Here is a 25,834-nt window from a genome sequence, read left to right on the forward strand (position 1 = left end):
TTTGAGGCACTTCTCCATATGTGAAATTATTTCGTAATAAGGAGGTTTGGAAAGAGGTAGATATGGCCTTTGTTGCCCCTAGAAGTGTGCTTTTGGAGGTTGGAGGTTTATAAAGACGTTTTTTCACCCTAGTTTGGCTCGTTTGGGGTCATTTTGACCTAAACTGGTCTTAGCAAGGGTTAGAGTCGAAAATGGAGCTAACGGGTATGGTTAGGGCTAACCCTAGAGGGTTAGGGGGTTAGCTAGGGTTAGCTCGATTTTGCTTTTTTTTATGTTTCCATGGATTTTTGGAGGTTGCGCGGCAGGGTCGGGACGTTGCAGAGCGTTGGTGGTGTTTTTGATGTCTGCAGTTCCTCGTTGTCGTGAGCGCGCCTGCGTTTATGGCGTTTTTTCAGCGTTTTGTTTGTGCCGCAACTAGGGTTAGATAGTGCAATTTATATTTGTCAATCTTATTTAATTATTTTGGGATTTGTTATTGTTTGCTGTGATTGTTATGGTCTTTGTGCGCTGTTTGTTTTGTTGTGGGAGTGGTTTGTCTTCTGTTGTGGTTGGTTGTTTTTTTTAACTCTTTTGTGTCATTTTGAGGCACTTCTCCATATGTGAAATTATTTCGTAATAAGGAGGTTTGGAAAGAGTAGATATGGCCTTTGTTGCCCCTAGAAGTGTGCATTTGGAGGTTGGAGGTTTATAAAGACGTTTTTTCACCCTAGTTTGGCTCGTTTGGGGTCATTTTGACCTAAACTGATCTTAGCTAGGGTTAGAGTCGAAAATGGAGCTAACGGGTATGGTTAGGGCTAACCCTAGAGGGTTAGGGGGTTAGCTAGGGTTAGCTCGATTTTGCTTTTTTTTATGTTTCCATGGATTTTTGGATGTCGCGCGGCAGGATCGGGACGTTGCAGAGCGTTGGTGGTGTTTTTGATGTCTGCAGTTCCACGTTGTCGTGAGCGCGCCTGCGTTGATGGCGTTTTTTCAGCGTTTTGTTTGTGCCGCAACTAGGGTTAGATTGTGCAATTTATTTTTGTCAATCTTATTTAATTATTTTGGGATTTGTTATTGTTTGCTGTGATTGTTATGGTCTTTGTGCGCTGTTTGTTTTGTTGTGGGAGTGGTTTGTGTTCTGTTGTGGTTGGGTTTTTTTTTTAACTCTTTTGTGTCATTTTGAGGCACTTCTCCATATGTGAAATTATTTCGTAATAAGGAGGTTTGGAAAGAGTAGATATGGCCTTTGTTGCCCCTAGAAGTGTGCTTTTGGAGGTTGGAGGTTTATAAAGACGTTTTTTCACCCTAGTTTGGCTCGTTTGGGGTCATTTTGACCTAAACTGGTCTAAGCTAGGGTTAGAGTCGAAAATGGAGCTAACGGGTATGGTTAGGGCTAACCCTAGAGGGTTAGGGGGTTAGCAAGGGTTAGCTCGATTTTGCTTTTTTTTATGTTTCCATGGATTTTTGGAGGTTGCGCGGCAGGGTCGGGACGTTGCAGAGCGTTGGTGGTGTTTTTGATGTCTGCAGTTCCTCGTTGTCGTGAGCGCGCCTGCGTTTATGGCGTTTTTTCAGCGTTTTGTTTGTGCCGCAACTAGGGTTAGATAGTGCAATTTATATTTGTCAATCTTATTTAATTATTTTGGGATTTGTTATTGTTTGCTGTGATTGTTACGGTCTTTGTGCGTTGTTTGTTTTGTTGTGGGAGTGGTTTGTCTTCTGTTGTGGTTGGTTTTGCTTGGAACTCTTTTGTGTCATTTTGAGGCACTTCTCCATATGTGTAATTATTTCGTAATAAGGAGGTTTGGAAAGAGGTAGATATGGCCTTTGTTGCCCCTAGGAGTGTGCATTTGGAGGTTGGAGGTTTAAAAAGACGTTTTTTCACCCTAGTTTGGCTCTTTTGGGGTCATTTTGACCTAAACTGGTCTCAGCTAGGGTTAGAGTCGAAAATGGAGCTAACGGGTATGGTTAGGGCTAACCCTAGAGGGTTAGGGGGTTAGCTAGGGTTAGCTCGATTTTGCTTTTTTTTATGTTTCCATGGATTTTTGGAGGTCGCGCGGCAGGATCGGGACGTTGCAGAGCGTTGGTGGTGTTTTTGATGTCTGCAATTCCACGTTGTCGTGAGCGCGCCTGCGTTGATGGCGTTTTTTGAGCGTTTTGTTTGTCCCGCAATTAGGGTTAGATGGTGCAATTTATTTTTTGTCAATCTTATTTAATTATTTTGGGATTTGTTATTGTTTGCTGTGATTGTTACGGTCTTTGTGCGCTGTTTGTTTTGTTGTGGGAGTGGTTTGTGTTCTGTTGTGGTTGGGTTTTTTTTTTAACTCTTTTGTGTCATTTTGAGGCACTTCTCCATATGTGAAATTATTTCGTAATAAGGAGGTTTGGAAAGAGTAGATATGGCCTTTGTTGCCCCTAGAAGTGTGCTTTTGGAGGTTGGAGGTTTATAAAGACGTTTTTTCACCCTAGTTTGGCTCGTTTGGGGTCATTTTGACCTAAACTGGTCTTAGCTAGGGTTAGAGTCGAAAATGGAGCTAACGGGTATGGTTAGGGCTAACCCTAGAGGGTTAGGGGGCTAGCTAGGGTTAGCTCGATTTTGCTTTTTTTTATGTTTCCATGGATTTTTGGAGGTCGCGCGGCAGGATCGGGACGTTGCAGAGCGTTGGTGGTGTTTTTGATGTCTGCAGTTCCACGTTGTCGTGAGCACGCCTGCCTTTATGGCGTTTTTTCAGCGTTTTGTTTGTGCCGCAACTAGGGTTAGATGGTGCAATTTATTTTTGTCAATCTTATTTAATTATTTTGGGATTTGTTATTGTTTGCTGTGATTGTTACGGTCTTTGTGCGTTGTTTGTTTTGTTGTGGGAGTGGTTTGTCTTCTGTTGTGGTTGGTTTTGTTTGGAACTCTTTTGTGTCATTTTGAGGCACTTCTCCATATGTGTAATTATTTCGTAATAAGGAGGTTTGGAAAGAGGTAGATATGGCCTTTGTTGCCCCTAGGAGTGTGCTTTTGGAGGTTGGAGGTTTAAAAAGACGTTTTTTCACCCTAGTTTGGCTCGTTTGGGGTCATTTTGACCTAAACTGGTCTCAGCTAGGGTTAGAGTCGAAAATGGAGCTAACGGGTATGGTTAGGGCTAACCCTAGAGGGTTAGGGGGCTAGCTAGGGTTAGCTCGATTTTGCTTTTTTTTATGTTTCATTGGATTTTTGGAGGTCCCGCGGCAGGGTCGGGACGTTGCAGAGCGTTGGTGGTGTTTTTGATGTCTGCAGTTCCACGTTGTCGTGAGCACGCCTGCCTTTATGGCGTTTTTTGAGCGTTTTGTTTGTGCCGCAACTAGGGTTAGATGGTGCAATTTATTTTTGTCAATCTTATTTAATTATTTTGGGATTTGTTATTGTTTGCTGTGATTGTTATGGTCTTTGTGCGCTGTTTGTTTTGTTGTGGGAGTGGTTTGTCTTCTGTTGTGGTTGGGTTTTTTTTTAACTCTTTTGTGTCATTTTGAGGCACTTCTCCATATGTGAAATTATTTCGTAATAAGGAGGTTTGGAAAGAGGTAGATATGGCCTTTGTTGCCCCTAGAAGTGTGCTTTTGGAGGTTGGAGGTTTATAAAGACGTTTTTTCACCCTAGTTTGGCTCGTTTGGGGTCATTTTGACCTAAACTGGTCTTAGCAAGGGTTAGAGTCGAAAATGGAGCTAACGGGTATGGTTAGGGCTAACCCTAGAGGGTTAGGGGGTTAGCAAGGGTTAGCTCGATTTTGCTTTTTTTTATGTTTCCATGGATTTTTGGAGGTTGCGCGGCAGGGTCGGGACGTTGCAGAGCGTTGGTGGTGTTTTTGATGTCTGCAGTTCCTCGTTGTCGTGAGCGCGCCTGCGTTTATGGCGTTTTTTCAGCGTTTTGTTTGTGCCGCAACTAGGGTTAGATAGTGCAATTTATATTTGTCAATCTTATTTAATTATTTTGGGATTTGTTATTGTTTGCTGTGATTGTTACGGTCTTTGTGCGTTGTTTGTTTTGTTGTGGGAGTGGTTTGTCTTCTGTTGTGGTTGGTTTTGCTTGGAACTCTTTTGTGTCATTTTGAGGCACTTCTCCATATGTGTAATTATTTCGTAATAAGGAGGTTTGGAAAGAGGTAGATATGGCCTTTGTTGCCCCTAGGAGTGTGCATTTGGAGGTTGGAGGTTTAAAAAGACGTTTTTTCACCCTAGTTTGGCTCTTTTGGGGTCATTTTGACCTAAACTGGTCTCAGCTAGGGTTAGAGTCGAAAATGGAGCTAACGGGTATGGTTAGGGCTAACCCTAGAGGGTTAGGGGGTTAGCTAGGGTTAGCTCGATTTTGCTTTTTTTTATGTTTCCATGGATTTTTGGAGGTCGCGCGGCAGGATCGGGACGTTGCAGAGCGTTGGTGGTGTTTTTGATGTCTGCAATTCCACGTTGTCGTGAGCGCGCCTGCGTTGATGGCGTTTTTTGAGCGTTTTGTTTGTCCCGCAATTAGGGTTAGATGGTGCAATTTATTTTTTGTCAATCTTATTTAATTATTTTGGGATTTGTTATTGTTTGCTGTGATTGTTACGGTCTTTGTGCGCTGTTTGTTTTGTTGTGGGAGTGGTTTGTGTTCTGTTGTGGTTGGGTTTTTTTTTTAACTCTTTTGTGTCATTTTGAGGCACTTCTCCATATGTGAAATTATTTCGTAATAAGGAGGTTTGGAAAGAGTAGATATGGCCTTTGTTGCCCCTAGAAGTGTGCTTTTGGAGGTTGGAGGTTTATAAAGACGTTTTTTCACCCTAGTTTGGCTCGTTTGGGGTCATTTTGACCTAAACTGGTCTTAGCTAGGGTTAGAGTCGAAAATGGAGCTAACGGGTATGGTTAGGGCTAACCCTAGAGGGTTAGGGGGCTAGCTAGGGTTAGCTCGATTTTGCTTTTTTTTATGTTTCCATGGATTTTTGGAGGTCGCGCGGCAGGATCGGGACGTTGCAGAGCGTTGGTGGTGTTTTTGATGTCTGCAGTTCCACGTTGTCGTGAGCACGCCTGCCTTTATGGCGTTTTTTCAGCGTTTTGTTTGTGCCGCAACTAGGGTTAGATGGTGCAATTTATTTTTGTCAATCTTATTTAATTATTTTGGGATTTGTTATTGTTTGCTGTGATTGTTACGGTCTTTGTGCGTTGTTTGTTTTGTTGTGGGAGTGGTTTGTCTTCTGTTGTGGTTGGTTTTGTTTGGAACTCTTTTGTGTCATTTTGAGGCACTTCTCCATATGTGTAATTATTTCGTAATAAGGAGGTTTGGAAAGAGGTAGATATGGCCTTTGTTGCCCCTAGGAGTGTGCTTTTGGAGGTTGGAGGTTTAAAAAGACGTTTTTTCACCCTAGTTTGGCTCGTTTGGGGTCATTTTGACCTAAACTGGTCTCAGCTAGGGTTAGAGTCGAAAATGGAGCTAACGGGTATGGTTAGGGCTAACCCTAGAGGGTTAGGGGGCTAGCTAGGGTTAGCTCGATTTTGCTTTTTTTTATGTTTCATTGGATTTTTGGAGGTCCCGCGGCAGGGTCGGGACGTTGCAGAGCGTTGGTGGTGTTTTTGATGTCTGCAGTTCCACGTTGTCGTGAGCACGCCTGCCTTTATGGCGTTTTTTGAGCGTTTTGTTTGTGCCGCAACTAGGGTTAGATGGTGCAATTTATTTTTGTCAATCTTATTTAATTATTTTGGGATTTGTTATTGTTTGCTGTGATTGTTATGGTCTTTGTGCGCTGTTTGTTTTGTTGTGGGAGTGGTTTGTCTTCTGTTGTGGTTGGGTTTTTTTTTAACTCTTTTGTGTCATTTTGAGGCACTTCTCCATATGTGAAATTATTTCGTAATAAGGAGGTTTGGAAAGAGGTAGATATGGCCTTTGTTGCCCCTAGAAGTGTGCTTTTGGAGGTTGGAGGTTTATAAAGACGTTTTTTCACCCTAGTTTGGCTCGTTTGGGGTCATTTTGACCTAAACTGGTCTTAGCAAGGGTTAGAGTCGAAAATGGAGCTAACGGGTATGGTTAGGGCTAACCCTAGAGGGTTAGGGGGTTAGCTAGGGTTAGCTCGATTTTGCTTTTTTTTATGTTTCCATGGATTTTTGGAGGTTGCGCGGCAGGGTCGGGACGTTGCAGAGCGTTGGTGGTGTTTTTGATGTCTGCAGTTCCTCGTTGTCGTGAGCGCGCCTGCGTTTATGGCGTTTTTTCAGCGTTTTGTTTGTGCCGCAACTAGGGTTAGATAGTGCAATTTATATTTGTCAATCTTATTTAATTATTTTGGGATTTGTTATTGTTTGCTGTGATTGTTATGGTCTTTGTGCGCTGTTTGTTTTGTTGTGGGAGTGGTTTGTCTTCTGTTGTGGTTGGTTGTTTTTTTTAACTCTTTTGTGTCATTTTGAGGCACTTCTCCATATGTGAAATTATTTCGTAATAAGGAGGTTTGGAAAGAGTAGATATGGCCTTTGTTGCCCCTAGAAGTGTGCATTTGGAGGTTGGAGGTTTATAAAGACGTTTTTTCACCCTAGTTTGGCTCGTTTGGGGTCATTTTGACCTAAACTGATCTTAGCTAGGGTTAGAGTCGAAAATGGAGCTAACGGGTATGGTTAGGGCTAACCCTAGAGGGTTAGGGGGTTAGCTAGGGTTAGCTCGATTTTGCTTTTTTTTATGTTTCCATGGATTTTTGGATGTCGCGCGGCAGGATCGGGACGTTGCAGAGCGTTGGTGGTGTTTTTGATGTCTGCAGTTCCACGTTGTCGTGAGCGCGCCTGCGTTGATGGCATTTTTTCAGCGTTTTGTTTGTGCCGCAACTAGGGTTAGATTGTGCAATTTATTTTTGTCAATCTTATTTAATTATTTTGGGATTTGTTATTGTTTGCTGTGATTGTTATGGTCTTTGTGCGCTGTTTGTTTTGTTGTGGGAGTGGTTTGTGTTCTGTTGTGGTTGGGGTTTTTTTTTAACTCTTTTGTGTCATTTTGAGGCACTTCTCCATATGTGAAATTATTTCGTAATAAGGAGGTTTGGAAAGAGTAGATATGGCCTTTGTTGCCCCTAGAAGTGTGCTTTTGGAGGTTGGAGGTTTATAAAGACGTTTTTTCACCCTAGTTTGGCTCGTTTGGGGTCATTTTGACCTAAACTGGTCTTAGCTAGGGTTAGAGTCGAAAATGGAGCTAACGGGTATGGTTAGGGCTAACCCTAGAGGGTTAGGGGGCTAGCTAGGGTTAGCTCGATTTTGCTTTTTTTTATGTTTCCATGGATTTTTGGAGGTCGCGCGGTAGGATCGGGACGTTGCAGAGCGTTGGTGGTGTTTTTGATGTCTGCAGTTCCACGTTGTCGTGAGCACGCCTGCCTTTATGGCGTTTTTTCAGCGTTTTGTTTGTGCCGCAACTAGGGTTAGATGGTGCAATTTATTTTTGTCAATCTTATTTAATTATTTTGGGATTTGTTATTGTTTGCTGTGATTGTTACGGTCTTTGTGCGTTGTTTGTTTTGTTGTGGGAGTGGTTTGTCTTCTGTTGTGGTTGGTTTTGTTTGGAACTCTTTTGTGTCATTTTGAGGCACTTCTCCATATGTGTAATTATTTCGTAATAAGGAGGTTTGGAAAGAGGTAGATATGGCCTTTGTTGCCCCTAGGAGTGTGCATTTGGAGGTTGGAGGTTTAAAAAGACGTTTTTTCACCCTAGTTTGGCTCTTTTGGGGTCATTTTGACCTAAACTGGTCTCAGCTAGGGTTAGAGTCGAAAATGGAGCTAACGGGTATGGTTAGGGCTAACCCTAGAGGGTTAGGGGGCTAGCTAGGGTTAGCTCGATTTTGCTTTTTTTTATGTTTCATTGGATTTTTGGAGGTCCCGCGGCAGGGTCGGGACGTTGCAGAGCGTTGGTGGTGTTTTTGATGTCTGCAGTTCCACGTTGTCGTGAGCACGCCTGCCTTTATGGCGTTTTTTCAGCGTTTTGTTTGTGCCGCAACTAGGGTTAGATGGTGCAATTTATTTTTGTCAATCTTATTTAATTATTTTGGGATTTGTTATTGTTTGCTGTGATTGTTATGGTCTTTGTGCGCTGTTTGTTTTGTTGTGGGAGTGGTTTGTCTTCTGTTGTGGTTGGGGTTTTTTTTAACTCTTTTGTGTCATTTTGAGGCACTTCTCCATATGTGAAATTATTTCGTAATAAGGAGGTTTGGAAAGAGGTAGATATGGCCTTTGTTGCCCCTAGAAGTGTGCTTTTGGAGGTTGGAGGTTTATAAAGACGTTTTTTCACCCTAGTTTGGCTCGTTTGGGGTCATTTTGACCTAAACTGGTCTTAGCAAGGGTGAGAGTCGAAAATGGAGCTAACGGGTATGGTTAGGGCTAACCCTAGAGGGTTAGGGGGTTAGCTAGGGTTAGCTCGATTTTGCTTTTTTTTATGTTTCCATGGATTTTTGGAGGTTGCGCGGCAGGGTCGGGACGTTGCAGAGCGTTGGTGGTGTTTTTGATGTCTGCAGTTCCTCGTTGTCGTGAGCGCGCCTGCGTTGATGGCGTTTTTTCAGCGTTTTGTTTGTGCCGCAACTAGGGTTAGATAGTGCAATTTATATTTGTCAATCTTATTTAATTATTTTGGGATTTGTTATTGTTTGCTGTGATTGTTACGGTCTTTGTGCGTTGTTTGTTTTGTTGTGGGAGTGGTTTGTCTTCTGTTGTGGTTGGTTTTGTTTTGGAACTCTTTTGTGTCATTTTGAGGCACTTCTCCATATGTGTAATTATTTCGTAATAAGGAGGTTTGGAAAGAGGTAGATATGGCCTTTGTTGCCCCTAGGAGTGTGCATTTGGAGGTTGGAGGTTTAAAAAGGCGTTTTTTTACCCTAGTTTGGCTCTTTTGGGGTCATTTTGACCTAAACTGGTCTCAGCTAGGGTTAGAGTCGAAAATGGAGCTAACGGGTATGGTTAGGGCTAACCCTAGAGGGTTAGGGGGCTAGCTAGGGTTAGCTCGATTTTGCTTTTTTTTATGTTTCCATGGATTTTTGGAGGTCGCGCGGCAGGGTCGGGACGTTGCAGAGCGTTGGTGGTGTTTTTGATGTCTGCAGTTCCACGTTGTCGTGAGCGCGCCTGCGTTGATGGCGTTTTTTGAGCGTTTTGTTTGTGCCGCAACTATGGTTAGATGGTGCAATTTATTTTTTGTCAATCTTATTTAATTATTTTGGGATTTGTTATTGTTTGCTGTGATTGTTACGGTCTTTGTGCGCTGTTTGTTTTGTTGTGGGAGTGGTTTGTGTTCTGTTGTGGTTGGGGTTTTTTTTTAACTCTTTTGTGTCATTTTGAGGCACTTCTCCATATGTGAAATTATTTCGTAATAAGGAGGTTTGGAAAGAGGTAGATATGGCCTTTGTTGCCCCTAGAAGTGTGCTTTTGGAGGTTGGAGGTTTATAAAGACGTTTTTTCACCCTAGTTTGGCTCGTTTGGGGTCATTTTGACCTAAACTGGTCTTAGCTAGGGTTAGAGTCGAAAATGGAGCTAACGGGTATGGTTAGGGCTAACCCTAGAGGGTTAGGGGGCTAGCTAGGGTTAGCTCGATTTTGCTTTTTTTTATGTTTCCATGGATTTTTGGAGGTCGCGCGGCAGGATCGGGACGTTGCAGAGCGTTGGTGGTGTTTTTGATGTCTGCAGTTCCACGTTGTCGTGAGCACGCCTGCCTTTATGGCGTTTTTTCAGCGTTTTGTTTGTGCCGCAACTAGGGTTAGATGGTGCAATTTATTTTTGTCAATCTTATTTAATTATTTTGGGATTTGTTATTGTTTGCTGTGATTGTTACGGTCTTTGTGCGTTGTTTGTTTTGTTGTGGGAGTGGTTTGTCTTCTGTTGTGGTTGGTTTTGTTTGGAACTCTTTTGTGTCATTTTGAGGCACTTCTCCATATGTGTAATTATTTCGTAATAAGGAGGTTTGGAAAGAGGTAGATATGGCCTTTGTTGCCCCTAGGAGTGTGCATTTGGAGGTTGGAGGTTTAAAAAGACGTTTTTTCACCCTAGTTTGGCTCTTTTGGGGTCATTTTGACCTAAACTGGTCTCAGCTAGGGTTAGAGTCGAAAATGGAGCTAACGGGTATGGTTAGGGCTAACCCTAGAGGGTTAGGGGGCTAGCTAGGGTTAGCTCGATTTTGCTTTTTTTTATGTTTCATTGGATTTTTGGAGGTCCCGCGGCAGGGTCGGGACGTTGCAGAGCGTTGGTGGTGTTTTTGATGTCTGCAGTTCCACGTTGTCGTGAGCACGCCTGCCTTTATGGCGTTTTTTCAGCGTTTTGTTTGTGCCGCAACTAGGGTTAGATGGTGCAATTTATTTTTGTCAATCTTATTTAATTATTTTGGGATTTGTTATTGTTTGCTGTGATTGTTATGGTCTTTGTGCGCTGTTTGTTTTGTTGTGGGAGTGGTTTGTCTTCTGTTGTGGTTGGGTTTTTTTTTAACTCTTTTGTGTCATTTTGAGGCACTTCTCCATATGTGAAATTATTTCGTAATAAGGAGGTTTGGAAAGAGGTAGATATGGCCTTTGTTGCCCCTAGAAGTGTGCTTTTGGAGGTTGGAGGTTTATAAAGACGTTTTTTCACCCTAGTTTGGCTCGTTTGGGGTCATTTTGACCTAAACTGGTCTTAGCAAGGGTTAGAGTCGAAAATGGAGCTAACGGGTATGGTTAGGGCTAACCCTAGAGGGTTAGGGGGTTAGCTAGGGTTAGCTCGATTTTGCTTTTTTTTATGTTTCCATGGCTTTTTGGAGGTTGCGCGGCAGGGTCGGGACGTTGCAGAGCGTTGGTGGTGTTTTTGATGTCTGAAGTTCCTCGTTGTCGTGAGCGCGCCTGCGTTGATGGCGTTTTTTCAGCGTTTTGTTTGTGCCGCAACTAGGGTTAGATAGTGCAATTTATATTTGTCAATCTTATTTAATTATTTTGGGATTTGTTATTGTTTGCTGTGATTGTTACGGTCTTTGTGCGTTGTTTGTTTTGTTGTGGGAGTGGTTTGTGTTCTGTTGTGGTTGGTTTTGTTTTGGAACTCTTTTGTGTCATTTTGAGGCACTTCTCCATATGTGTAATTATTTCGTAATAAGGAGGTTTGGAAAGAGGTAGATATGGCCTTTGTTGCCCCTAGGAGTGTGCATTTGGAGTTTGGAGGTTTAAAAAGGCGTTTTTTTACCCTAGTTTGGCTCTTTTGGGGTCATTTTGACCTAAACTGGTCTCAGCTAGGGTTAGAGTCGAAAATGGAGCTAACGGGTATGGTTAGGGCTAACCCTAGAGGGTTAGGGGGCTAGCTAGGGTTAGCTCGATTTTGCTTTTTTTTATGTTTCCATGGATTTTTGGATGTCGCGCGGCAGGGTCGGGACGTTGCAGAGCGTTGGTGGTGTTTTTGATGTCTGCAGTTCCACGTTGTCGTGAGCGCGCCTGCGTTGATGGCGTTTTTTGAGCGTTTTGTTTGTGCCGCAACTAGGGTTAGATGGTGCAATTTATTTTTTGTCAATCTTATTTAATTATTTTGGGATTTGTTATTGTTTGCTGTGATTGTTATGGTCTTTGTGCGCTGTTTGTTTTGTTGTGGGAGTGGTTTGTGTTCTGTTGTGGTTGGGGTTTTTTTTTAACTCTTTTGTGTCATTTTGAGGCACTTCTCCATATGTGAAATTATTTCGTAATAAGGAGGTTTGGAAAGAGGTAGATATGGCCTTTGTTGCCCCTAGAAGTGTGCTTTTGGAGGTTGGAGGTTTATAAAGACGTTTTTTCACCCTAGTTTGGCTCGTTTGGGGTCATTTTGACCTAAACTGGTCTTAGCTAGGGTTAGAGTCGAAAATGGAGCTAACGGGTATGGTTAGGGCTAACCCTAGAGGGTTAGGGGGTTAGCTAGGGTTAGCTCGATTTTGCTTTTTTTTATGTTTCCATGGATTTTTGGAGGTCGCGCGGCAGGATCGGGACGTTGCAGAGCGTTGGTGGTGTTTTTGATGTCTGCAGTTCCACGTTGTCGTGAGCACGCCTGCCTTTATGGCGTTTTTTCAGCGTTTTGTTTGTGCCGCAACTAGGGTTAGATGGTGCAATTTATTTTTGTCAATCTTATTTAATTATTTTGGGATTTGTTATTGTTTGCTGTGATTGTTATGGTCTTTGTGCGCTGTTTGTTTTGTTGTGGGAGTGGTTTGTCTTCTGTTGTGGTTGGGTTTTTTTTTAACTCTTTTGTGTCATTTTGAGGCACTTCTCCATATGTGAAATTATTTCGTAATAAGGAGGTTTGGAAAGAGGTAGATATGGCCTTTGTTGCCCCTAGAAGTGTGCTTTTGGAGGTTGGAGGTTTATAAAGACGTTTTTTCACCCTAGTTTGGCTCGTTTGGGGTCATTTTGACCTAAACTGGTCTTAGCTAGGGTTAGAGTCGAAAATGGAGCTAACGGGTATGGTTAGGGCTAACCCTAGAGGGTTAGGGGGTTAGCTAGGGTTAGCTCGATTTTGCTTTTTTTTATGTTTCCATGGATTTTTGGAGGTCGCGCGGCAGGATCGGGACGTTGCAGAGCGTTGGTGGTGTTTTTGATGTCTGCAGTTCCACGTTGTCGTGAGCACGCCTGCCTTTATGGCGTTTTTTCAGCGTTTTGTTTGTGCCGCAACTAGGGTTAGATGGTGCAATTTATTTTTGTCAATCTTATTTAATTATTTTGGGATTTGTTATTGTTTGCTGTGATTGTTATGGTCTTTGTGCGCTGTTTGTTTTGTTGTGGGAGTGGTTTGTCTTCTGTTGTGGTTGGGTTTTTTTTTAACTCTTTTGTGTCATTTTGAGGCACTTCTCCATATGTGAAATTATTTCGTAATAAGGAGGTTTGGAAAGAGGTAGATATGGCCTTTGTTGCCCCTAGAAGTGTGCTTTTGGAGGTTGGAGGTTTATAAAGACGTTTTTTCACCCTAGTTTGGCTCGTTTGGGGTCATTTTGACATAAACTGGTCTTAGCTAGGGTTAGAGTCGAAAATGGAGCTAACGGGTATGGTTAGGGCTAACCCTAGAGGGTTAGGGGGTTAGCTAGGGTTAGCTCGATTTTGCTTTTTTTTATGTTTCCATGGATTTTTGGAGGTTGCGCGGCAGGGTCGGGACGTTGCAGAGCGTTGGTGGTGTTTTTGATGTCTGCAGTTCCTCGTTGTCGTGAGCGCGCCTGCGTTGATGGCGTTTTTTGAGCGTTTTCTTTGTGCCGCAACTAGGGTCAGATGGTGCAATTTATTTTTGTCAATCTTATTTAATTATTTTGGGATTTGTTATTGTTTGCTGTGATTGTTATGGTCTTTGTGCGCTGTTTGTTTTGTTGTGGGAGTGGTTTGTGTTCTGTTGTGGTTGGGGTTTTTTTTTAACTCTTTTGTGTCATTTTGAGGCACTTCTCCATATGTGAAATTATTTCGTAATAAGGAGGTTTGGAAAGAGGTAGATATGGCCTTTGTTGCCCCTAGAAGTGTGCTTTTGGAGGTTGGAGGTTTATAAAGACGTTTTTTCACCCTAGTTTGGCTCGTTTGGGGTCATTTTGACCTAAACTGGTCTTAGCTAGGGTTAGAGTCGAAAATGGAGCTAACGGGTATGGTTAGGGCTAACCCTAGAGGGTTAGGGGGTTAGCTAGGGTTAGCTCGATTTTGCTTTTTTTTAAGTTTCCATGGATTTTTGGAGGTCGCGCGGCAGGATCGGGACGTTGCAGAGCGTTGGTGGTGTTTTTGATGTCTGCAGTTCCACGTTGTCGTGAGCACGCCTGCCTTTATGGCGTTTTTTCAGCGTTTTGTTTGTGCCGCAACTAGGGTTAGATGGTGCAATTTATTTTTGTCAATCTTATTTAATTATTTTGGGATTTGTTATTGTTTGCTGTGATTGTTATGGTCTTTGTGCGCTGTTTGTTTTGTTGTGGGAGTGGTTTGTCTTCTGTTGTGGTTGGGTTTTTTTTTAACTCTTTTGTGTCATTTTGAGGCACTTCTCCATATGTGAAATTATTTCGTAATAAGGAGGTTTGGAAAGAGGTAGATATGGCCTTTGTTGCCCCTAGAAGTGTGCTTTTGGAGGTTGGAGGTTTATAAAGACGTTTTTTCACCCTAGTTTGGCTCGTTTGGGGTCATTTTGACCTAAACTGGTCTTAGCTAGGGTTAGAGTCGAAAATGGAGCTAACGGGTATGGTTAGGGCTAACCCTAGAGGGTTAGGGGGTTAGCTAGGGTTAGCTCGATTTTGCTTTTTTTTATGTTTCCATGGATTTTTGGAGGTTGCGCGGCAGGGTCGGGACGTTGCAGAGCGTTGGTGGTGTTTTTGATGTCTGCAGTTCCTCGTTGTCGTGAGCGCGCCTGCGTTTATGGCGTTTTTTCAGCGTTTTGTTTGTGCCGCAACTAGGGTTAGATAGTGCAATTTATATTTGTCAATCTTATTTAATTATTTTGGGATTTGTTATTGTTTGCTGTGATTGTTACGGTCTTTGTGCGTTGTTTGTTTTGTTGTGGGAGTGGTTTGTGTTCTGTTGTGGTTGGTTTTGTTTGGAACTCTTTTGTGTCATTTTGAGGCACTTCTCCATATGTGTAATTATTTCGTAATAAGGAGGTTTGGAAAGAGGTAGATATGGCCTTTGTTGCCCCTAGGAGTGTGCATTTGGAGGTTGGAGGTTTAAAAAGACGTTTTTTTACCCTAGTTTGGCTCTTTTGGGGTCATTTTGACCTAAACTGGTCTCAGCTAGGGTTAGAGTCGAAAATGGAGCTAACGGGTATGGTTAGGGCTAACCCTAGAGGGTTAGGGGGCTAGCTAGGGTTAGCTCGATTTTGCTTTTTTTTATGTTTCCATGGATTTTTGGAGGTCGCGCGGCAGGGTCGGGACGTTGCAGAGCGTTGGTGGTGTTTTTATGTCTGCAGTTCCTCGTTGTCGTGAGCGCGCCTGCGTTTATGGCGTTTTTTGAGCGTTTTGTTTGTGCCGCAACTAGGGTTAGATGGTGCAATTTATTTTTGTCAATCTTATTTAATTATTTTTGGATTTGTTATTGTTTGCTGTGATTGTTATAGTCTTTGTGCGCTGTTTGTTTTGTTGTGGGAGTGGTTTGTCTTCTGTTGTGGTTGGGTTTTTTTTGGAACTCTTTTGTGTCATTTTGAGGCACTTCTCCATATGTGAAATTATTTCGTAATAAGGAGGTTTGGAAAGAGTAGATATGGCCTTTGTTGCCCCTAGAAGTGTGCGTTTGGAGGTTGGAGGTTTATAAAGACGTTTTTTCACCCTAGTTTGGCTCGTTTGGGGTCATTTTGACCTAAACTGGTCTTAGCTAGGGTTAGAGTCGAAAATGGAGCCAACGGGTATGGTTAGGGCTAACCCTAGAGGGTTAGGGGGTTAGCTAGGGTTAGCTCGATTTTGCTTTTTTTTATGTTTCATTGGATTTTTGGAGGTCGCACGGCAGGGTCGGGACGTTGCAGAGCGTTGGTGGTGTTTTTGATGTCTGCAGTTCCTCGTTGTCGTGAGCGCGCCTGCGTTTATGGCGTTTTTTCAGCGTTTTGTTTGTGCCGCAACTAGGGTTAGATGGTGCAATTTATTTTTGTCAATCTTATTTAATTATTTTGGGATTTGTTATTGTTTGCTGTGATTGTTATGGTCTTTGTGCGCTGTTTGTTTTGTTGTGGGAGTGGTTTGTCTTCTGTTGTGGTTGGGTTTTTTTTTAACTCTTTTGTGTCATTTTGAGGCACTTCTCCATATGTGAAATTATTTCGTAATAAGGAGGTTTGGAAAGAGTAGATATGGCCTTTGTTGCCCCTAGAAGTGTGCGTTTGGAGGTTGGAGGTTTATAAAGACGTTTTTTCACCCTAGTTTGGCTCGTTTGGGGTCATTTTGACCTAAACTGGTCTTAGCTAGGGTTAGAGTCGAAAATGGAGCCAACGGGTATGGTTAGGGCTAACCCTAGAGGGTTAGGGGGTTAGCTAGGGTTAGCTCGATTTTGCTTTTTTTTATGTTTCCATGGATTTTTTTAGGTCGCGCGGCAGGGTCGGGACGTTGCAGAGCGTTGGTGGTGTTTTTGATGTCTGCAGTTCCTCGTTGTCGTGAGCGCGCCTGCGTTTATGGCGTTTTTTCAGCGTTTTGTTTGTGCCGCAATTAGGGTTAGATAGTGCAATTTATATTTGTCAATCTTATTTAATTATTTTGGGATTTGTTATTGTTTGCTGTGATTGCTATGGTCTTTGTGCGTTGTTTGTTTTGTTGTGGGAGTGGTTTGTGTTCTGTTGTGGTTGGTTTTGTTTGGAACTCTTTTGTGTCATTTTGAGGCACTTCTCCATATGTGAAATTATTTCGTAATAAGGAGGTTTGGAAAGAGGTAGATATGGCCTTTGTTGCCCCTAGAAGTGTGCTTTTGGAGGTTGGAGGTTTATAAAGACGTTTTTTCACCCTAGTTTGGCTCGTTTGGGGTCATTTTGACCTAAACTGGTCTTAGCTAGGGTTAGAGTCGAAAATGGAGCTAACGGGTATGGTTAGGGCTAACCCTAGAGGGTTAGGGGGTTAGCTAGGGTTAGCTCGATTTTGCTTTTTTTTAAGTTTCCATGGATTTTTGGAGGTCGCGCGGCAGGATCGGGACGTTGCAGAGCGTTGGTGGTGTTTTTGATGTCTGCAGTTCCACGTTGTCGTGAGCACGCCTGCCTTTATGGCGTTTTTTCAGCGTTTTGTTTGTGCCGCAACTAGGGTTAGATGGTGCAATTTATTTTTGTCAATCTTATTTAATTATTTTGGGATTTGTTATTGTTTGCTGTGATTGTTATGGTCTTTGTGCGCTGTTTGTTTTGTTGTGGGAGTGGTTTGTCTTCTGTTGTGGTTGGGTTTTTTTTTAACTCTTTTGTGTCATTTTGAGGCACTTCTCCATATGTGAAATTATTTCGTAATAAGGAGGTTTGGAAAGAGGTAGATATGGCCTTTGTTGCCCCTAGAAGTGTGCTTTTGGAGGTTGGAGGTTTATAAAGACGTTTTTTCACCCTAGTTTGGCTCGTTTGGGGTCATTTTGACCTAAACTGGTCTTAGCTAGGGTTAGAGTCGAAAATGGAGCTAACGGGTATGGTTAGGGCTAACCCTAGAGGGTTAGGGGGTTAGCTAGGGTTAGCTCGATTTTGCTTTTTTTTATGTTTCCATGGATTTTTGGAGGTTGCGCGGCAGGGTCGGGACGTTGCAGAGCGTTGGTGGTGTTTTTGATGTCTGCAGTTCCTCGTTGTCGTGAGCGCGCCTGCGTTTATGGCGTTTTTTCAGCGTTTTGTTTGTGCCGCAACTAGGGTTAGATAGTGCAATTTATATTTGTCAATCTTATTTAATTATTTTGGGATTTGTTATTGTTTGCTGTGATTGTTACGGTCTTTGTGCGTTGTTTGTTTTGTTGTGGGAGTGGTTTGTGTTCTGTTGTGGTTGGTTTTGTTTGGAACTCTTTTGTGTCATTTTGAGGCACTTCTCCATATGTGTAATTATTTCGTAATAAGGAGGTTTGGAAAGAGGTAGATATGGCCTTTGTTGCCCCTAGGAGTGTGCATTTGGAGGTTGGAGGTTTAAAAAGACGTTTTTTTACCCTAGTTTGGCTCTTTTGGGGTCATTTTGACCTAAACTGGTCTCAGCTAGGGTTAGAGTCGAAAATGGAGCTAACGGGTATGGTTAGGGCTAACCCTAGAGGGTTAGGGGGCTAGCTAGGGTTAGCTCGATTTTGCTTTTTTTTATGTTTCCATGGATTTTTGGAGGTCGCGCGGCAGGGTCGGGACGTTGCAGAGCGTTGGTGGTGTTTTTATGTCTGCAGTTCCTCGTTGTCGTGAGCGCGCCTGCGTTTATGGCGTTTTTTGAGCGTTTTGTTTGTGCCGCAACTAGGGTTAGATGGTGCAATTTATTTTTGTCAATCTTATTTAATTATTTTTGGATTTGTTATTGTTTGCTGTGATTGTTATAGTCTTTGTGCGCTGTTTGTTTTGTTGTGGGAGTGGTTTGTCTTCTGTTGTGGTTGGGTTTTTTTTGGAACTCTTTTGTGTCATTTTGAGGCACTTCTCCATATGTGAAATTATTTCGTAATAAGGAGGTTTGGAAAGAGTAGATATGGCCTTTGTTGCCCCTAGAAGTGTGCGTTTGGAGGTTGGAGGTTTATAAAGACGTTTTTTCACCCTAGTTTGGCTCGTTTGGGGTCATTTTGACCTAAACTGGTCTTAGCTAGGGTTAGAGTCGAAAATGGAGCCAACGGGTATGGTTAGGGCTAACCCTAGAGGGTTAGGGGGTTAGCTAGGGTTAGCTCGATTTTGCTTTTTTTTATGTTTCATTGGATTTTTGGAGGTCGCACGGCAGGGTCGGGACGTTGCAGAGCGTTGGTGGTGTTTTTGATGTCTGCAGTTCCTCGTTGTCGTGAGCGCGCCTGCGTTTATGGCGTTTTTTCAGCGTTTTGTTTGTGCCGCAACTAGGGTTAGATGGTGCAATTTATTTTTGTCAATCTTATTTAATTATTTTGGGATTTGTTATTGTTTGCTGTGATTGTTATGGTCTTTGTGCGCTGTTTGTTTTGTTGTGGGAGTGGTTTGTCTTCTGTTGTGGTTGGGTTTTTTTTTAACTCTTTTGTGTCATTTTGAGGCACTTCTCCATATGTGAAATTATTTCGTAATAAGGAGGTTTGGAAAGAGTAGATATGGCCTTTGTTGCCCCTAGAAGTGTGCGTTTGGAGGTTGGAGGTTTATAAAGACGTTTTTTCACCCTAGTTTGGCTCGTTTGGGGTCATTTTGACCTAAACTGGTCTTAGCTAGGGTTAGAGTCGAAAATGGAGCCAACGGGTATGGTTAGGGCTAACCCTAGAGGGTTAGGGGGTTAGCTAGGGTTAGCTCGATTTTGCTTTTTTTTATGTTTCCATGGATTTTTTTAGGTCGCGCGGCAGGGTCGGGACGTTGCAGAGCGTTGGTGGTGTTTTTGATGTCTGCAGTTCCTCGTTGTCGTGAGCGCGCCTGCGTTTATGGCGTTTTTTCAGCGTTTTGTTTGTGCCGCAATTAGGGTTAGATAGTGCAATTTATATTTGTCAATCTTATTTAATTATTTTGGGATTTGTTATTGTTTGCTGTGATTGCTATGGTCTTTGTGCGTTGTTTGTTTTGTTGTGGGAGTGGTTTGTGTTCTGTTGTGGTTGGTTTTGTTTGGAACTCTTTTGTGTCATTTTGAGGCACTTCTCCATATGTGAAATTATTTCGTAATAAGGAGGTTTGGAAAGAGGTAGATATGGCCTTTGTTGCCCCTAGAAGTGTGCTTTTGGAGGTTGGAGGTTTATAAAGACGTTTTTTCACCCTAGTTTGGCTCGTTTGGGGTCATTTTGACCTAAACTGGTCTTAGCTAGGGTTAGAGTCGAAAATGGAGCTAACGGGTATGGTTAGGGCTAACCCTAGAGGGTTAGGGGGTTAGCTAGGGTTAGCTCGATTTTGCTTTTTTTTAAGTTTCCATGGATTTTTGGAGGTCGCGCGGCAGGATCGGGACGTTGCAGAGCGTTGGTGGTGTTTTTGATGTCTGCAGTTCCACGTTGTCGTGAGCACGCCTGCCTTTATGGCGTTTTTTCAGCGTTTTGTTTGTGCCGCAACTAGGGTTAGATGGTGCAATTTATTTTTGTCAATCTTATTTAATTATTTTGGGATTTGTTATTGTTTGCTGTGATTGTTATGGTCTTTGTGCGCTGTTTGTTTTGTTGTGGGAGTGGTTTGTCTTCTGTTGTGGTTGGGTTTTTTTTTAACTCTTTTGTGTCATTTTGAGGCACTTCTCCATATGTGAAATTATTTCGTAATAAGGAGGTTTGGAAAGAGGTAGATATGGCCTTTGTTGCCCCTAGAAGTGTGCTTTTGGAGGTTGGAGGTTTATAAAGACGTTTTTTCACCCTAGTTTGGCTCGTTTGGGGTCATTTTGACCTAAACTGGTCTTAGCTAGGGTTAGAGTCGAAAATGGAGCTAACGGGTATGGTTAGGGCTAACCCTAGAGGGTTAGGGGGTTAGCTAGGGTTAGCTCGATTTTGCTTTTTTTTATGTTTCCATGGATTTTTGGAGGTTGCGCGGCAGGGTCGGGACGTTGCAGAGCGTTGGTGGTGTTTTTGATGTCTGCAGTTCCTCGTTGTCGTGAGCGCGCCTGCGTTTATGGCGTTTTTTCAGCGTTTTGTTTGTGCCGCAACTAGGGTTAGATAGTGCAATTTATATTTGTCAATCTTATTTAATTATTTTGGGATTTGTTATTGTTTGCTGTGATTGTTACGGTCTTTGTGCGTTGTTTGTTTTGTTGTGGGAGTGGTTTGTGTTCTGTTGTGGTTGGTTTTGTTTGGAACTCTTTTGTGTCATTTTGAGGCACTTCTCCATATGTGTAATTATTTCGTAATAAGGAGGTTTGGAAAGAGGTAGATATGGCCTTTGTTGCCCCTAGGAGTGTGCATTTGGAGGTTGGAGGTTTAAAAAGACGTTTTTTTACCCTAGTTTGGCTCTTTTGGGGTCATTTTGACCTAAACTGGTCTCAGCTAGGGTTAGAGTCGAAAATGGAGCTAACGGGTATGGTTAGGGCTAACCCTAGAGGGTTAGGGGGCTAGCTAGGGTTAGCTCGATTTTGCTTTTTTTTATGTTTCCATGGATTTTTGGAGGTCGCGCGGCAGGGTCGGGACGTTGCAGAGCGTTGGTGGTGTTTTTATGTCTGCAGTTCCTCGTTGTCGTGAGCGCGCCTGCGTTTATGGCGTTTTTTCAGCGTTTTGTTTGTGCCGCAACTAGGGTTAGATGGTGCAATTTATTTTTGTCAATCTTATTTAATTATTTTTGGATTTGTTATTGTTTGCTGTGATTGTTATAGTCTTTGTGCGCTGTTTGTTTTGTTGTGGGAGTGGTTTGTCTTCTGTTGTGGTTGGGTTTTTTTTGGAACTCTTTTGTGTCATTTTGAGGCACTTCTCCATATGTGAAATTATTTCGTAATAAGGAGGTTTGGAAAGAGTAGATATGGCCTTTGTTGCCCCTAGAAGTGTGCGTTTGGAGGTTGGAGGTTTATAAAGACGTTTTTTCACCCTAGTTTGGCTCGTTTGGGGTCATTTTGACCTAAACTGGTCTTAGCTAGGGTTAGAGTCGAAAATGGAGCCAACGGGTATGGTTATGGCTAACCCTAGAGGGTTAGGGGGTTAGCTAGGGTTAGCTCGATTTTGCTTTTTTTTATGTTTCATTGGATTTTTGGAGGTCGCACGGCAGGGTCGGGACGTTGCAGAGCGTTGGTGGTGTTTTTGATGTCTGCAGTTCCTCGTTGTCGTGAGCGCGCCTGCGTTTATGGCGTTTTTTCAGCGTTTTGTTTGTGCCGCAACTAGGGTTAGATGGTGCAATTTATTTTTGTCAATCTTATTTAATTATTTTGGGATTTGTTATTGTTTGCTGTGATTGTTATGGTCTTTGTGCGCTGTTTGTTTTGTTGTGGGAGTGGTTTGTCTTCTGTTGTGGTTGGGTTTTTTTTTAACTCTTTTGTGTCATTTTGAGGCACTTCTCCATATGTGAAATTATTTCGTAATAAGGAGGTTTGGAAAGAGTAGATATGGCCTTTGTTGCCCCTAGAAGTGTGCGTTTGGAGGTTGGAGGTTTATAAAGACGTTTTTTCACCCTAGTTTGGCTCGTTTGGGGTCATTTTGACCTAAACTGGTCTTAGCTAGGGTTAGAGTCGAAAATGGAGCCAACGGGTATGGTTAGGGCTAACCCTAGAGGGTTAGGGGGTTAGCTAGGGTTAGCTCGATTTTGCTTTTTTTTATGTTTCCATGGATTTTTTTAGGTCGCGCGGCAGGGTCGGGACGTTGCAGAGCGTTGGTGGTGTTTTTGATGTCTGCAGTTCCTCGTTGTCGTGAGCGCGCCTGCGTTTATGGCGTTTTTTCAGCGTTTTGTTTGTGCCGCAATTAGGGTTAGATAGTGCAATTTATATTTGTCAATCTTATTTAATTATTTTGGGATTTGTTATTGTTTGCTGTGATTGCTATGGTCTTTGTGCGTTGTTTGTTTTGTTGTGGGAGTGGTTTGTGTTCTGTTGTGGTTGGTTTTGTTTGGAACTCTTTTGTGTCATTTTGAGGCACTTCTCCATATGTGAAATTATTTCGTAATAAGGAGGTTTGGAAAGAGGTAGATATGGCCTTTGTTGCCCCTAGAAGTGTGCTTTTGGAGGTTGGAGGTTTATAAAGACGTTTTTTCACCCTAGTTTGGCTCGTTTGGGGTCATTTTGACCTAAACTGGTCTTAGCTAGGGTTAGAGTCGAAAATGGAGCTAACGGGTATGGTTAGGGCTAACCCTAGAGGGTTAGGGGGTTAGCTAGGGTTAGCTCGATTTTGCTTTTTTTTAAGTTTCCATGGATTTTTGGAGGTCGCGCGGCAGGATCGGGACGTTGCAGAGCGTTGGTGGTGTTTTTGATGTCTGCAGTTCCACGTTGTCGTGAGCACGCCTGCCTTTATGGCGTTTTTTCAGCGTTTTGTTTGTGCCGCAACTAGGGTTAGATGGTGCAATTTATTTTTGTCAATCTTATTTAATTATTTTGGGATTTGTTATTGTTTGCTGTGATTGTTATGGTCTTTGTGCGCTGTTTGTTTTGTTGTGGGAGTGGTTTGTCTTCTGTTGTGGTTGGGTTTTTTTTTAACTCTTTTGTGTCATTTTGAGGCACTTCTCCATATGTGAAATTATTTCGTAATAAGGAGGTTTGGAAAGAGGTAGATATGGCCTTTGTTGCCCCTAGAAGTGTGCTTTTGGAGGTTGGAGGTTTATAAAGACGTTTTTTCACCCTAGTTTGGCTCGTTTGGGGTCATTTTGACCTAAACTGGTCTTAGCTAGGGTTAGAGTCGAAAATGGAGCTAACGGGTATGGTTAGGGCTAACCCTAGAGGGTTAGGGGGTTAGCTAGGGTTAGCTCGATTTTGCTTTTTTTTATGTTTCCATGGATTTTTGGAGGTTGCGCGGCAGGGTCGGGACGTTGCAGAGCGTTGGTGGTGTTTTTGATGTCTGCAGTTCCTCGTTGTCGTGAGCGCGCCTGCGTTTATGGCGTTTTTTCAGCGTTTTGTTTGTGCCGCAACTAGGGTTAGATAGTGCAATTTATATTTGTCAATCTTATTTAATTATTTTGGGATTTGTTATTGTTTGCTGTGATTGTTACGGTCTTTGTGCGTTGTTTGTTTTGTTGTGGGAGTGGTTTGTGTTCTGTTGTGGTTGGTTTTGTTTGGAACTCTTTTGTGTCATTTTGAGGCACTTCTCCATATGTGTAATTATTTCGTAATAAGGAGGTTTGGAAAGAGGTAGATATGGCCTTTGTTGCCCCTAGGAGTGTGCATTTGGAGGTTGGAGGTTTAAAAAGACGTTTTTTTACCCTAGTTTGGCTCTTTTGGGGTCATTTTGACCTAAACTGGTCTCAGCTAGGGTTAGAGTCGAAAATGGAGCTAACGGGTATGGTTAGGGCTAACCCTAGAGGGTTAGGGGGCTAGCTAGGGTTAGCTCGATTTTGCTTTTTTTTATGTTTCCATGGATTTTTGGAGGTCGCGCGGCAGGGTCGGGACGTTGCAGAGCGTTGGTGGTGTTTTTATGTCTGCAGTTCCTCGTTGTCGTGAGCGCGCCTGCGTTTATGGCGTTTTTTCAGCGTTTTGTTTGTGCCGCAACTAGGGTTAGATGGTGCAATTTATTTTTGTCAATCTTATTTAATTATTTTTGGATTTGTTATTGTTTGCTGTGATTGTTATAGTCTTTGTGCGCTGTTTGTTTTGTTGTGGGAGTGGTTTGTCTTCTGTTGTGGTTGGGTTTTTTTTGGAACTCTTTTGTGTCATTTTGAGGCACTTCTCCATATGTGAAATTATTTCGTAATAAGGAGGTTTGGAAAGAGTAGATATGGCCTTTGTTGCCCCTAGAAGTGTGCGTTTGGAGGTTGGAGGTTTATAAAGACGTTTTTTCACCCTAGTTTGGCTCGTTTGGGGTCATTTTGACCTAAACTGGTCTTAGCTAGGGTTAGAGTCGAAAATGGAGCCAACGGGTATGGTTAGGGCTAACCCTAGAGGGTTAGGGGGTTAGCTAGGGTTAGCTCGATTTTGCTTTTTTTTATGTTTCATTGGATTTTTGGAGGTCGCACGGCAGGGTCGGGACGTTGCAGAGCGTTGGTGGTGTTTTTGATGTCTGCAGTTCCTCGTTGTCGTGAGCGCGCCTGCGTTTATGGCGTTTTTTCAGCGTTTTGTTTGTGCCGCAACTAGGGTTAGATGGTGCAATTTATTTTTGTCAATCTTATTTAATTATTTTGGGATTTGTTATTGTTTGCTGTGATTGTTATGGTCTTTGTGCGCTGTTTGTTTTGTTGTGGGAGTGGTTTGTCTTCTGTTGTGGTTGGTTTTTTTTTTAACTCTTTTGTGTCATTTTGAGGCACTTCTCCATATGTGAAATTATTTCGTAATAAGGAGGTTTGGAAAGAGTAGATATGGCCTTTGTTGCCCCTAGAAGTGTGCGTTTGGAGGTTGGAGGTTTATAAAGACGTTTTTTCACCCTAGTTTGGCTCGTTTGGGGTCATTTTGACCTAAACTGGTCTTAGCTAGGGTTAGAGTCGAAAATGGAGCCAACGGGTATGGTTAGGGCTAACCCTAGAGGGTTAGGGGGTTAGCTAGGGTTAGCTCGATTTTGCTTTTTTTTATGTTTCCATGGATTTTTTTAGGTCGCGCGGCAGGGTCGGGACGTTGCAGAGCGTTGGTGGTGTTTTTGATGTCTGCAGTTCCTCGTTGTCGTGAGCGCGCCTGCGTTTATGGCGTTTTTTCAGCGTTTTGTTTGTGCCGCAATTAGGGTTAGATAGTGCAATTTATATTTGTCAATCTTATTTAATTATTTTGGGATTTGTTATTGTTTGCTGTGATTGCTATGGTCTTTGTGCGTTGTTTGTTTTGTTGTGGGAGTGGTTTGTGTTCTGTTGTGGTTGGTTTTGTTTGGAACTCTTTTGTGTCATTTTGAGGCACTTTTCCATATGTGTAATTATTTCGTAATAAGGAGGTTTGGAATGAGTAGATATGGCCTTTGTTGCCCCTAGAAGTGTGCTTTTGGAGATTGGAGGTTTAAAAAGACGTTTTTTCACCCTAGTTTGGCTCTTTTGGGGTCATTTTGACCTAAACTGGTCTCAGCTAGGGTTAGAGTCGAAAATGGAGCTAACGGGTATGGTTAGGGCTAACCCTAGAGGGTTAGGGGGTTAGCTAGGGTTAGCTCGATTTTGCTTTTTTTTATGTTTCCATGGATTTTTGGAGGTTGCGCGGCAGGGTCGGGACGTTGCAGAGCGTTGGTGGTGTTTTTGATGTCTGCAGTTCCTCGTTGTCGTGAGCGCGCCTGCGTTTATGGCGTTTTTTCAGCGTTTTGTTTGTGCCGCAACTAGGGTTAGATAGTGCAATTTATATTTGTCAATCTTATTTAATTATTTTGGGATTTGTTATTGTTTGCTGTGATTGTTACGGTCTTTGTGCGTTGTTTGTTTTGTTGTGGGAGTGGTTTGTGTTCTGTTGTGGTTGGTTTTGTTTGGAACTCTTTTGTGTCATTTTGAGGCACTTTTCCATATGTGTAATTATTTCGTAATAAGGAGGTTTGGAAAGAGGTAGATATGGCCTTTGTTGCCCCTAGAAGTGTGCTTTTGGAGGTTGGAGGTTTATAAAGACGTTTTTTCACCCTAGTTTGGCTCGTTTGGGGTCATTTTGACCTAAACTGGTCTTAGCTAGGGTAAGAGTCGAAAATGGAGCTAACGGGTATGGTTAGGGCTAACCCTAGAGGGTTAGGGGGTTAGCTAGGGTTAGCTCGATTTTGCTTTTTTTTATGTTTCCATGGATTTTTGGAGGTTGCGCGGCAGGATCGGGACGTTGCAGAGCGTTGGTGGTGTTTTTGATGTCTGCAGTTCCTCGTTGTCGTGAGCGCGCCTGCGTTTATGGCGTTTTTTCAGCGTTTTG

Source organism: Haliotis rufescens, unplaced genomic scaffold, assembly GCF_023055435.1.
Source record: "Haliotis rufescens isolate VD_foot unplaced genomic scaffold, xgHalRufe1.0.p SCAF_25, whole genome shotgun sequence".
NCBI lineage: Eukaryota > Metazoa > Mollusca > Gastropoda > Lepetellida > Haliotidae > Haliotis > Haliotis rufescens.